At 37.9% G+C, this 12,560-nt stretch overlaps 1 protein-coding gene and 1 pseudogene across 2 annotated transcripts in view; both read right to left on the bottom strand.

The window, feature by feature from the left end:
- The window catches only part of PRKG1 (protein kinase cGMP-dependent 1), a 1,109,393-nt gene that overhangs the window by 761,875 nt on the left and 334,958 nt on the right, over window positions 1-12,560 (bottom strand). The window lies entirely within an intron of this gene.
- LOC116282462 (U11 spliceosomal RNA) lies at window positions 4,953-5,096 on the bottom strand (annotated as a pseudogene).

Consider the following 12,560-nt stretch of genomic DNA (forward strand, 5'->3'; position numbering starts at 1 on the left):
TGAACTATTCATTCAATATCCTCTCCTTAATATATGCATTGCCAAACATTTTTAACAGATCTCAGGCTCTGTTGTCTGTTTTTCTTTGTCTTGATTGTCATACAGATTGAAAGTATTAAATGTGAAGAAATACACTCATACAGATTGAAAGTATTAAATGTGAAGAAATACACTGTGCAGATGTTTCAATACTCAAATCATCTGCAAATATGATGCTGAGATCTGGAGTACTTACTCTTCTGCCAGAGCAGCAGTACTTTTTTTTTTTTTTTTTTTGCTAATAACCCATAATGTGTTACCCCATCAAAGCCATTTCACAAGGCTACAATGCATCATTTTAAGCATTCCTGTGTTTAATAACTTTAATATGTGCTAATAAAAATATCCATTAGAACAGCTTCATAAAAGGGCCTGTCCAACATCAACAATTAGGTTTAAGAGGCCACTTTTTACTTATTTATTTTTAGAGTTTTAGACTCTTTTGGTTCATTTGTTTGCATTACTTTGTTTCTGTTTTCACAAAAGTAAATCATCCAGAACTTGTGAGAATAGTGTTAAATATTTTAATTCACTACTCCATCATCTTCAATGTCATTCAGCAGCTATTTCGTACATAACTGGCATCATTTTACAAGCTGTGGGCGATTCCAGAGAAGTATAAGTTACAACCACTGCCTTCAGAGAAAGTCTAAGAGGGGAAGTACAAACAGCTATGAGGGAAGTAGAAACTGGCTAAGACAAAACGTGATGCCAAGAAGGGTCTAATCATAGAAAGGAGAGGATGAAGCGAAGTGGCGGGACTAACAACATCAGAGCAGAGCTGGGTGAGAGTGGGCGACTAGGTGAGTGAAGTTTTTTAATAGGTAAAGATTTTAGAAGTGGAGAAACTTTGGATAATGATCCAACTCAGAATACAGCCTTACAAAAACCTTTTACAAGCAAGGAAACTGAAGTCCAGGAAGTTCACCAGAGCAGGCGGCAGATGGAGCCTTAAATCTAAACCTATCACCACGATGCCCCATCCCTGTCTCCGGCATGTGTACTAAGAAGTCCAGGGTTCTTGGGGTGATTGCTTTTAGTGTCCCATGAAATAAACAAAGTTCCAGTGTGTTTCTTTCTACCAGCCAAGTACTTTCGCAGATAGCCAGCTGCTCTAAGGCATATTTAGAACGTTAGAAAGCAGACCTCGTCGTAAATTCAGACTATTCTACAAGGTGGGCTCAGCAACCATCCTCACTCTGCGTCTGAAGTGGGTGTTCATTCCCTTCTCTATTCTTTGAAGCAGTATGATAAAACAAAGATGGAAATTTTTTTTTCAAAGAGAATCCATTTAACGGTTATATTGCTGTCTTGATCAAAAAGAAGGAAATACTTCAGGTGGCGCTTTTTTCTTCTTTTTTGTTAATGTACCTCATTTACAAGTCATCACTCTCTTAACCTTTACTATTCTTTGCTTAATCAACCTAGGATGAAGATTAGAATAAGAGGGTGGAATAAAGATAAGGAAGTACAAGCAGCCTTTCAGAAAGTGAAGGAATTCCAGACAACTCACAGAACTGCACTCTTATTCGATAAAACAGAGTTGGCAATCGCAGTCAAATCCATCATCAGCACACAGTGGTTAGAAAGGCCATGTCAAGTCAAAGCAAGTGGCAAAATTTGTGAGATCTGAAAAGCAAGGTATTAAGGTCCACAAGAATGAACCAATATCCCAGTAGGCCAATAGTTTAAACCAGGAGCTCTGGTGTGGGACAGGTCAATCAAGAGACAGTATAGCATCAATAGTTGACTGGATAAAGAAATTGTGGTGTATATATACAATGAAATACTACTCAGTCATTAATAAGAACAAAATAATGCCATTTTCAGCAACATGGATGGGCCTGGAGATCATTATATTAAGTGAAGCCAGAAAGAGAAAGAAAAATACCATATGATATCACTTATATGTGGAATCTTTAAAAAATGAGACAAATGAATTTATTTATAAAACAGAAACAGACTCACAGACATAGAAGACAAACTTATGGTTACCAGAGTGGGAAGCGGGTGGGAAGGGATAAAGCAGGATTTGGGGAGTCACAGATAATAGCTACTATACATAAAACAGATAAACAACAAATTCCTACTGTATAGCACAGGAAACTATGTTCAATATCTTGTAATAGCCTATAATGAAAAAGAATGTGAAAAGGAATATATATATATATATCAGAATAGTTAAAATCATGGATTCCAGAGCTGCCTGATTTCCTGACTTCAAATCCCAGCTCCAACAGTTGTGCTATGTGTTCCTGGATAAGGTACCTACCTTTGTGTGCCTCTGTTTTCTCAGCTGTAAATTGGGGATAATAACAATAGCACCTATCTCACAGGCTTGCTGTGAAAATCAGATGAGTTCATCTTTACTGCTATATGAGGTGCTTAGAACAGTACCTGACACACAGCCAAATGTGATATGAGAGTTTGCTGCCTTCTTATTTTCCTCTTCTCCTCCTTCTTTTTGTCATTCTTTTTCCTTTCCTCCTCCTCATTCTGTTTCTACCATACACCACCTGCACGACCTCAGAGAAACTGATGAACTATTCGGCTTCACAGAATCCACACCTGCAAACACAGGGTACTACTACTGCAGGGGTACACGCTACCTCACAGTATTGTTTAAGACCGGAATGGGATGCATGAAAAGTCCTTAGCAGAGTACAGATCATATATTATGCCTGAACAAAATGGAAGTTATTTTTGCTCTGATGACAGCCCCTCAGGACTTCTTATAAAATGGCATTATCAGCCTCTATAACATCAAGTTAAAGATGGCCTTTGGAAATTCCAACTTTGTTTAATCACAGATGAGGCTTAACCAATGGAACTATGTCTTCAGCTATACTTTCACTTTCAAAAACAGATTCATACAGGTACCACTTTGTAAAAAAAAAATTATTTTCATTGTCCTCACATCACCTTATCTAAGCTTTAAGAATTGCCTCCATTCTAAGAAATTGTTAAATTCAATTTATTCTCTTCTCACATCTTTCATAATTCTTTAAACTTGGAATGTTTTTCTTCTCAAAACTCAAGTCTTTCCAGACTCAGGTCCGTCTTTGTTAAAGTTATGCCAAGAAGGGATTGATGTTTCAAATCTAACTACCCATTTTGACATCAAAAATCATCAAAGAAACCAATAAGGGAATTCTGAGAAAAACAAAGAAAAATAAATTCTTGATTATATTTTAGGTAGACTATTTTCAACCCTGAAATATGCTTTATTTCTTAATGTCTTTCAGAAAGAGGGGCACATTAAGTCAATCCCAGACTTCACAACACAAGATAATACAGTCCCTGGCAATCAGCAATATTGCATAACAGAACTTACATGTGATGCAATTATAAACAATGAAGCTAAAGAAGTAGGTATCATTCTTGTTCAGAGTGACTTAGAAACACGAATCTGAGCTGGGGAAATAAAAGTAAGCCAAATTGTTTAAACATCCTACAGCACATACACATTTTTTTAAACAGGTTTATGTTTACATATTTTTAATCCTTTTCCATTTTAGTGACTAAACAATAAAAAACTTGATTTACTAGATCTAGGTAAAACATATTTCACGAGCACAAGGCCAAATATTGCAGACAAGAAGAGAGAAACTCACAACTTAGATTTGGTCTCCAAGTTTCATGCCTGAGTTCTGCACTGGTATCTAGTAAAATTCCCTTCACAGCTAAGTTCTCCAAGCCTGGGTTGTGAATCACTCAGTCACCACACCAAGACAAGCAATGTGACTGACAGTTGGTCTTAACATCCATGTGAGGGGCACCAATTGACTTTCATCTGTTTGTTTGTTTGTTTATTTACTCACCCACATGTTCATTCTATACTTCTTCCAGCAAATACTTTTAAAATCCTGTGTCTAAGACACCTTTCTAGTCACTGAGGACACAGCAGTGAATTAAACAAACAAAAATGCGTTCTCTCATGGAGCTTACATTTTATGTAGGGTAGTCATGTGCTGGTAAACCAACTCTCAAAAAAAAGTCCCTAATGTGTAGCATTGTCAATTTCCACAGTGTAAATATTCCCACTATGGCCAATCTAACAACCAGTTTGCAAAATTCCTGAATATTTAGAAGTCTGCTCTCGGGAACCAGAATGAGCAGGCTCCTGTAAACCACTGGTGGGGAAATAGACAACAAATAGGTAAAATAGGCAGTCTGTAGGTAGAGCTAAATGCTCTAAAGGAAAATAAAGCAGGGGAAGGGAACATGGCATGTTTGAGGATAAACAGAGGGGGTGCAACTATAAATAACCTGGACAAGAGGGCTTCGCTGAGAAGGTGGTGTCTGGTCACAGACCTGACAGTGGAGAAAGAGTGGCCCGGGCAGTCAGTTTCTCAGTGATTTAAAAGCGTATCAACTGAGGATGTCAGTCTCAGTTGGCAAGTGTGGTCCATCAGATGATATCTTAGCCCCACAAGCTGTCTCCTGTGCGCTTCTTCACAGGTAGAGTCTACACACAAATAGGTCAGAAATTCACAGGTTGAAAATATTCACTTCATCTAAGCTCTTAGTGACCATAACCCTTTACCGGCCAATGTGAATTGCCCAAAAATCTCACTTCTGGTCTCCAGGGCTAGCCTGACAGCCTCCCTCTCTGAAATCTTTTGTTAAATCTGTTGAGTGAACAGAAGGATATGAAATTTATTTCAGAGCTAACACGAGCAGGCAGACAACCTCTCAGGTAAAAGAAGATGGGTTTCAATACTTGCTCTTTACGTGCCTGTCATAATCATAATCAAAATTTCCATCAACAGAAAGCTTGATAAAGTATATAGACACAGTGGAATTACCAAGGAGGAATTGAAAACAATGCTGTGAATCTTACAATGTGATGTGAAAAGCCATTCATTTTATTTTATTTTTTGAAATTCCCCTTTTATTTCAAACTTGTAAGTAGGGGCACCAGGACCAATGATCACCAGCTGCCCAAATAAGAATCTCCATAAAAAATTATCCTTCTGAAATCTTTTGACATTGATTCTACACAAAGAGCAATCAAGCTGCCCTAACATGTGCTACTCACGACAGAAGCCCTTTATTTGATTAATGATACCAACCACAGCAACTGATATTTCCTGCATGTGTATCTCTTTTTGTGCCTTAGTTTCCTCATCTGTAAAATGGGACTTATAATGGAAACTACCTTATAGGTGACTGTGTGGTTTAAATAAATTAATTCATCTAAAAGTTACCATGTCCATTCATGTTAAAAACATGGAGTGAATATGATTAAATAATAAATGGAATGTATGTGATAAGTGTTAGCTATTCTCCCCTTCCTATTCATTATTATTATTATCATTATTTTTATTATTTTTGCCAGACACTAGAAGGTATGTGTTTTTACTAATTGCACTTAATAAATAAGGAAGCTGAGCCAAAGAAAGTTGAATAAAGTGCCTCATGTTCTAGAGAGAGTAAGAGGTCAGGTGGAGATTCACAACCAGTCAAATTCTCAACAGCTGTGCTACAGGACAAAAACACATTTAAGCCACTATAAACGCAACTAGACTATCAAGTCCATGAGGGCAAGAACCACGTGACTTGCGTTCGCCACTGTGTATAGAAGTGCTCGTGATGTGAATGAATACAGAGAGGAAATCCTAGTCAATTTACGAAGTACTTATTTGTGTCCTGAATGTTTAATAATTATTTTGCATACTCCCCACCCCAGCTCCAATGAGGGAGGTACTAATGTTACCTCATTTTACATGGGAGAAAAACTGAGTCAAAGAGAATTTAAATACACCAGCCCGAGTCATACAGATCATAAGCAGCAGTGCCAGGGCAAAAACTCCCGTCTACTGGACCCCAGTCCCAAGCTCTTCACTGCTAATCTTTGTCTGCCTACACTGCTCAGTTAGTAACTCCAAATATAATAAGAAACAACGATAGACTGTTTTCACTAGACCCCAAGAGATGTGGATCGAAGTTGGAGGTTTCATGTGAATGTACAATAGTCCCGTCCTCTATTAATTACAACATGTGAGCCAGTTGAAATGCAGAGCTCAGTGGAAACCTGAAGACGAGCACTCAGAAGCCTGAAAGAGCCAATTAGCTTTGGTCTACAGACCTCTCGTCCTACTCCACAGTCAGCTTATGCCACGGTAGAATGCACATCTCTTCCATAAAATCAATCTCTACCATTTCCAATCTGTACTGTGTATGAATCAAGCATTTGAAGACTGGAGAACATGGAGTAATGGCTTCAAAAACTCTCCCAGGCATAAAAATAGAAGCTCAGTGCTACTGGTACGGGTTCCCCACTGTTTCAAAGTAACCACGTTCCAACTTTGGAGGAAGAACTCATAGACGCTTTGCTGCAGCATTTTGGATGTTCTACTATTCCTTGTCATTCTCTCAATTCATGCTTCTCACAGAGCAGAGGAAAGCATGTCTATGGGCTGAAGGTCAAGGCTACCTCTCATAATGGGACCTGGTGAGAGGATACTCTGCTGCTTGAAGCTCTGCTGTAACAGTGAGGGAAATCACCAGCCAGGTGATTTGGATTTTGGTGAGTAGTCTGAAGCAAGGGGTACAACTTGGTACCATCGTCAGAAGCCAAGATCTCAACCACTGTGCTGGTAGAGGCAAACTTAAAAGCTCTAAAAGCCAGGGAGGTAATGGAAGTAAGTGAAGTGGGCAGGGTGAAAGCAACAGGGAGTGAAGCAGATGTGGCACGTGAGGAACACGTGGTCCTTTTGAGTACCTCTTCCAACGAAAGCAGTGGCTACTCTGCTCCAGCTGATGGTTGCCATAAAGAAAAACATCCTGGTTTGCTTTATGTTTTCAACTCTTTTTAAGAGAAACCATGAATTAGGATTTTATGTGAAATTTCAAACATTTTCAATGCTAGCAACTAATTACAAATAATAACAGCACTGTGTGGCATGAACAAACATAGTCAGGAGACATGATTTGGCCCATAGGTGCCCTGTTGTGTCGTACATTCTGCTACATTGCCTCTCTGCAGGGCTGGCAGATGCCCAGCTACTTCCAGCTGCTGTTCAAGTTTCAAGCAAACTCCTATCTCTTCAAGTTTGGTTCAACAAAGTCTGGTTTGACTAATAACCTAGGAAAACATGATAGTAATAACAGCTGATATTTACGGAAGCCCCATCATGCATATAACACTCTGATAGATTAACTGAGACAAAGCCTGTAAGGTGGGAGTTCTCATTCTCCTCATTTTACAGATGGGGAAACTGAGAAACTAAATAAGCAGGTGTACCACCCTGCCCAAGGCTACACCACTATCAAGTAATAGAAGTGGGGGCCTGTCCAAATATTCAGGCTTCAGATTACTCACAATTACTATGTGGCATAAAAATACCCAGTTACTCATATAATTAGCAGAAAGAGTACTGAATGTAACAATTCCATTTATAGTCTGAAGGGACAAATCCTGGCTATTTAATTTTATAGCCTATTAGCAAGTTAAGTGTATGGGAATAAAGAACACAATAATAAAATCTATGGACAAGGTGATGTTTTGTGCTGCTATCAAAAATACTACAAATATTAACTACTACATATACAATAGATTAAAAAAATAAATTTATACCACGTAGCACAGGGAGCTATATTCTATATCTCATAGTAACCTATAACGAAAAAATATGAAAATGAATATTTGTGTAAATATACATGCATGACTGAAACAGTATGTTGTTCATCAGAAATTGACACATTGTAAATTTACTATACTTCAATTTAAAAAAATGTACCCTATCAATGCGGTTTGAAATAAATGGACTCCATAAAAATGTTCAGAGCCTTGGACCAAATAATCTACACTTGATCATTTATTTTAAGAACAATTTAAAGGAAGAAAAAGGTATCAGTTCAAAAGCGTTACTAGCATCCAATTTTTCGGTAGCAAACAAACAAGCAAGCAAAATAACCTAGCTGCCCAAGAGAATAATAACAAACACTTTTGGTATGTGGTGGAATTCTAGATAATCACTAAAAATTGAAGTCCTGATGATTATTGGTAACAGAACGTATTTCACTTATTAAACACCAAGTGAATAAAAAGAGGTAATTGCATCCCTATTCTGATTAGAACCAGGTAAAAACAACGAAAATGTTGGCTGGAAGAAAACACCAATTAGGCTTTGGGATCACTGCATAATGTTTACTTAACTGAATTACAAATAGCTTAGAAAAGAAACTAGGTACTTTCAAATCTTCTATTAATATCATTGTAGTAGCACTTGTTATTTGTTGCAACTGATTTAACTCAACCAAATTATAACAAACATGCAGGTACCACTCAGCTTGGGGCTTACAGGACTGCTGTTCAACATTTTTACTGTCCCTGTTGAGCATGAACTCACATTTTACGCATTTTCTGCAACAATTCTATAGAGTAATGTTTTTCATATAAGGGAACAGCTACCTGGGAATAAACTATCATCTGTGAATAACTACCGTGAATATTTCTACATCCCAGCGTATGATCTCAGACCCTTCACTTCGTTCAGGGTTCTGCTCAGATGTCACCAATAAGAACTACTCTGATTGCTTTATATAAAATAGTAACTCCTCAATACCACCAATACTCATTTATATTATATTATATATTTATAGGTTTATTTTCTGCCTTTCTCCACTAGACTGTAAACCATGACTGTTGGGAACTTGCTCCTGTGACTCAGTGCTATGTCCCCCATTGTACCTGGAACTGTACTTGGCACTTAGCATATTACTGGAATCTAACATTAATGTGGTACTCACTATGTATCAGGCACTATCCTAGATGCGTTACTTATATTAAATGATCTAATATTCCTAATGACCCTATTATTGTTTTCATTTACTAGGTGAAGATCCTCATGCACAGAGAAGTTAAATCATCTGTCCAACATACTGTGGTGGACTGACTCTAAGATGACCCTCAATTATCCATAAGTCCTGGTATGAATGTCTAGTTAACGTCCCTCATTTTGAGTGTGAGGAGGAGCTATGCATTGCTTCTGATCAACAGTGTATGGGAAAAGGTGACTATATTACCTAATATTGTAACTTCGGTTCCGCTGGCACACTCTCTGCTGATTCTCTCCATTTTTGACTTTGACGGAGTAAGCTGCAAAATGGAGAGGCCCACATGGCAAGAAACTTGAGGGCGAACTCCAGCCTACAGCCATCAAGGCACTGAGGTCCTCAGACCAACAACCTGCAAGACCCTGAATCCTGCCAACTAGTTACATCAACTTGGAAGCAGAATCCTGCCAACCAATCACATGAATTTTCCAGGGATCTGCTTTCAAGGTGGTCCCAGGTGAGCCTCAGCAAAGACCCTTGACTTGGTCAATACTCTGACTGCATCTTGTGAGAGACCCTGAAACAGAGGACCCAGCTCAGCTGTTCCCAAATTCTTGGCCCACAGAAACTATGAGATAATAAATGTTTTGCTTTAAGCTGCTAAGTTTCTGGTCATTTGTTAGACAGCAAGAGATGACTAACACAGTCACAATAAGTTTTTTTAAAGGGTCCAAACATAGACTCGGTCTAGAATCTGTACTTTTAACCACTACAGTATACTGATCCTCAATAAATGTTTGTGGAATGAATGAATGAATAGATAAATGGACGGAAAATGGATGCACAAATGGATGGATGGACATGATGACATAGTCAAAGACCAATACATGCTTATTTTAGGGAACTATATTGACTTGATCTTCAGAGATATTATAAAAAAGAAAACTATCAGCAACTCTGCCATGAACATTACTACAAAAAATCCTAAATAAAATACATAGTAGCAAAATAAATCCAATGACTCATAAAATATAATGCATTATAACCAGTTGGGGTCATTCCAGAAATGACATAATTGGTTTATCAATGAAAAAAAATCAATTTAAACCACTATATTCACAACATGAAGGAGAAACATCTTATGAATATTTCAATAAATACAGAAGAAGCATTTAATAATAAATTTTATAAAATCTGATAATTTGAAATCCCCATTAGTGGTTTTTCAAAACCCTCTTAGCAAATTTGGAGTAGGACAAAATCTACCTCTATTTGATTTGTTAAGAAAGCCTCTAGCAAAGTGGGAATAGAAGAGGATCTACTTAAAAACTATAGAATATATTATACTTAAGGATGAATTTTGAATGTTTCCCCAGATTTTGAGAATGAGAAAAGGCTGTCCATGATCTCCACTGTATTCACCATTGTGGTAGAAGTCCTAGCCAGTATTAAAGCAAGAAAAATACAAACTGTAAGAAAATGGAGAATTAAAACTCTCATTATTTGCAGATTATTTGATTATAAATATGTAGGAAACCCTAAAGAATCCACATAGAAACGATTACATTTAACAAGGCAATTTAGCAAGGTTTCTGGATACAAAGTACAGAACTCAACTGCAACAAGCAATTAGGAAAGGAAATTTAAAAAACCATTTATAAAAGGTCAATATACATCAAATGCAGGATTAAATCTAATGTAAGATGGGCAAGACTGCTATTCACAAACCTATAAAACTTACTCCACTAGAAATATCCAATTTCACTCATACAACACCATCACCAGTAATTCACTAGCAATTCTATTAGAGATGTGACAGAGGCCATAACCAACATGACATGAAATAATAAAACATATGCTCAGTTATCCATATATTTTCAATATTTTTAGTACATGAACACAAATATTGAAGGCTGTGGGAATGATGTAGGTTCTGCCGTTTTTTCTTTCCATTTCCTAGATGGTAGTGTGTACTGGTTGCCTAGGAGACCATTACAGCAGGGGACAGGATCGGCTGTGCTGTCACCCTGCGCTGGGCAGAGATTTCAGCGGTAGCTTATTGGCTCTCAGCCCCCGTGGAAGGGCACCTGTGCTGTTCCACTTGGCATCAGAGTTACTCATTTCCAAGGAGTAGCTGTACATTTTGTCACTAGCATTTTGGCAGGAGGGAAGAGAAGGATGTGATCATGGTAACTGGGGAGCAAAGACTGAACAAGGATTGTTGAAGGTGGGACTAAGATACTGCAGGTGAAGAGACTGCAGAATAAAAAGAGGGAGATGCTTACCCAAGTCCACTTGGACACTGCTGGCAGATGGGGAATGAAGTGCTACTCGCAAATGCAACTTGGAAAGCAACTAGGAAAGGGAGGGAATTTAACTACACTTGTGTCAGAAACTGCACTACATGTTTTCTTTTTATTTCTGTTGTATTCATTGCATCTGTTTCTCTCTCTCTCTGTCTTTTTCTCTCTCTCTCTCTCTGTCCCTCTCTGACAATCACACACACAGACACACACACTCACACTCATACCCACAGCTCCTATTCCAATTTTAAAGGCAGGTGATATGGGGGGAGGGTAGAGCTCAGTGGTAGAGTGTGTGCTTAGCATGCACGAGGTCCCTGGCTCAATCTTTGGTACTTCACCAAAAATAATACATAAACAAATAAACCTAATGACCCCCCCGAACAAATTTGGATAAATAAATCTAAAAAAGTAAAAGATAAATAATATGAGGTCCAAAGTGGCTAAATAATGTTCTTAAGTTCACCTAGTCACTAAGTAATGAAGTTGGAATTTAATCTCAATCAAAACCCATGAAAACCCATATGAGGCTGTCTCCCAGACTGGAACAGGTTTTAAGACACAGATGGAGTAAAGGGAGGCAAAGGACACTGCAGACGTGAAAAGGTGGAAGTCTGTATCATGTTCAGAAAATGAGAAGTGAACAGGTGAGGCAGGATATAGAGGGTGCAGGAGCACAGGAGGTTAAAAAAATGACTAGAGGACATATCAGGAACCATCTTAATGCCAAATGAGGAAGTTTTTGTTTTTTAACTGTATTGTATGGCCGTGCTGTCTAATAGGGTGGACACTCTACACGGCAACGTGGGTTGTCCGAATTGATGTTTTGGGCATGAAATTTACAGTGGGCTTCTAAGACTTACTGTGAAAAAAATTCATGTAAAATAGCTTATTAGTCATTTTTTATATTAACACATGTTGACATGGTAATGTTTTGGATGTATTGGCTTAAATACAATTTATTACTAAAATTAATTTCACCTGATTCTTTTTATTTTTTAATGGCTATTGAAAAAGTTAAAATTACATTTGTGGGCTCACATTATATCTCTATTGATTACCAGCAGGAGCCATGTAAAGTATGGGCAGAGGAAGATTGGGACTGGCTGACTCTTATCCTTAACCTTTCCCCTCCTTATACACACACAGACACACACACACACCCTCTCAACCCTATGTTGTTAATTTTTTTTTACACCAAGCCTCCTTAGAATAAGTGCCCAGGATTCTTGTATCTAGGGGAAAAAAAGGCAGTTTGCAATTCTACTGCAAGCTCTGAAATAAAACCAGTTTAATCAAACTCCTTTGCAAGAAATAAAAGATGGATTCATTCAGCATCCAGAGAGTGTTTACATCTTACAGAAAAAAGGTGCCAATGGGGAACACAACAATAATGATGGCTTTGTAAGAAAAGCCAATGTCCAAAGACTTTAT

The sequence above is a fragment of the Vicugna pacos genome, chromosome 11 (genome assembly GCF_048564905.1).
Source record: "Vicugna pacos chromosome 11, VicPac4, whole genome shotgun sequence".
Lineage (NCBI taxonomy): Eukaryota > Metazoa > Chordata > Mammalia > Artiodactyla > Camelidae > Vicugna > Vicugna pacos.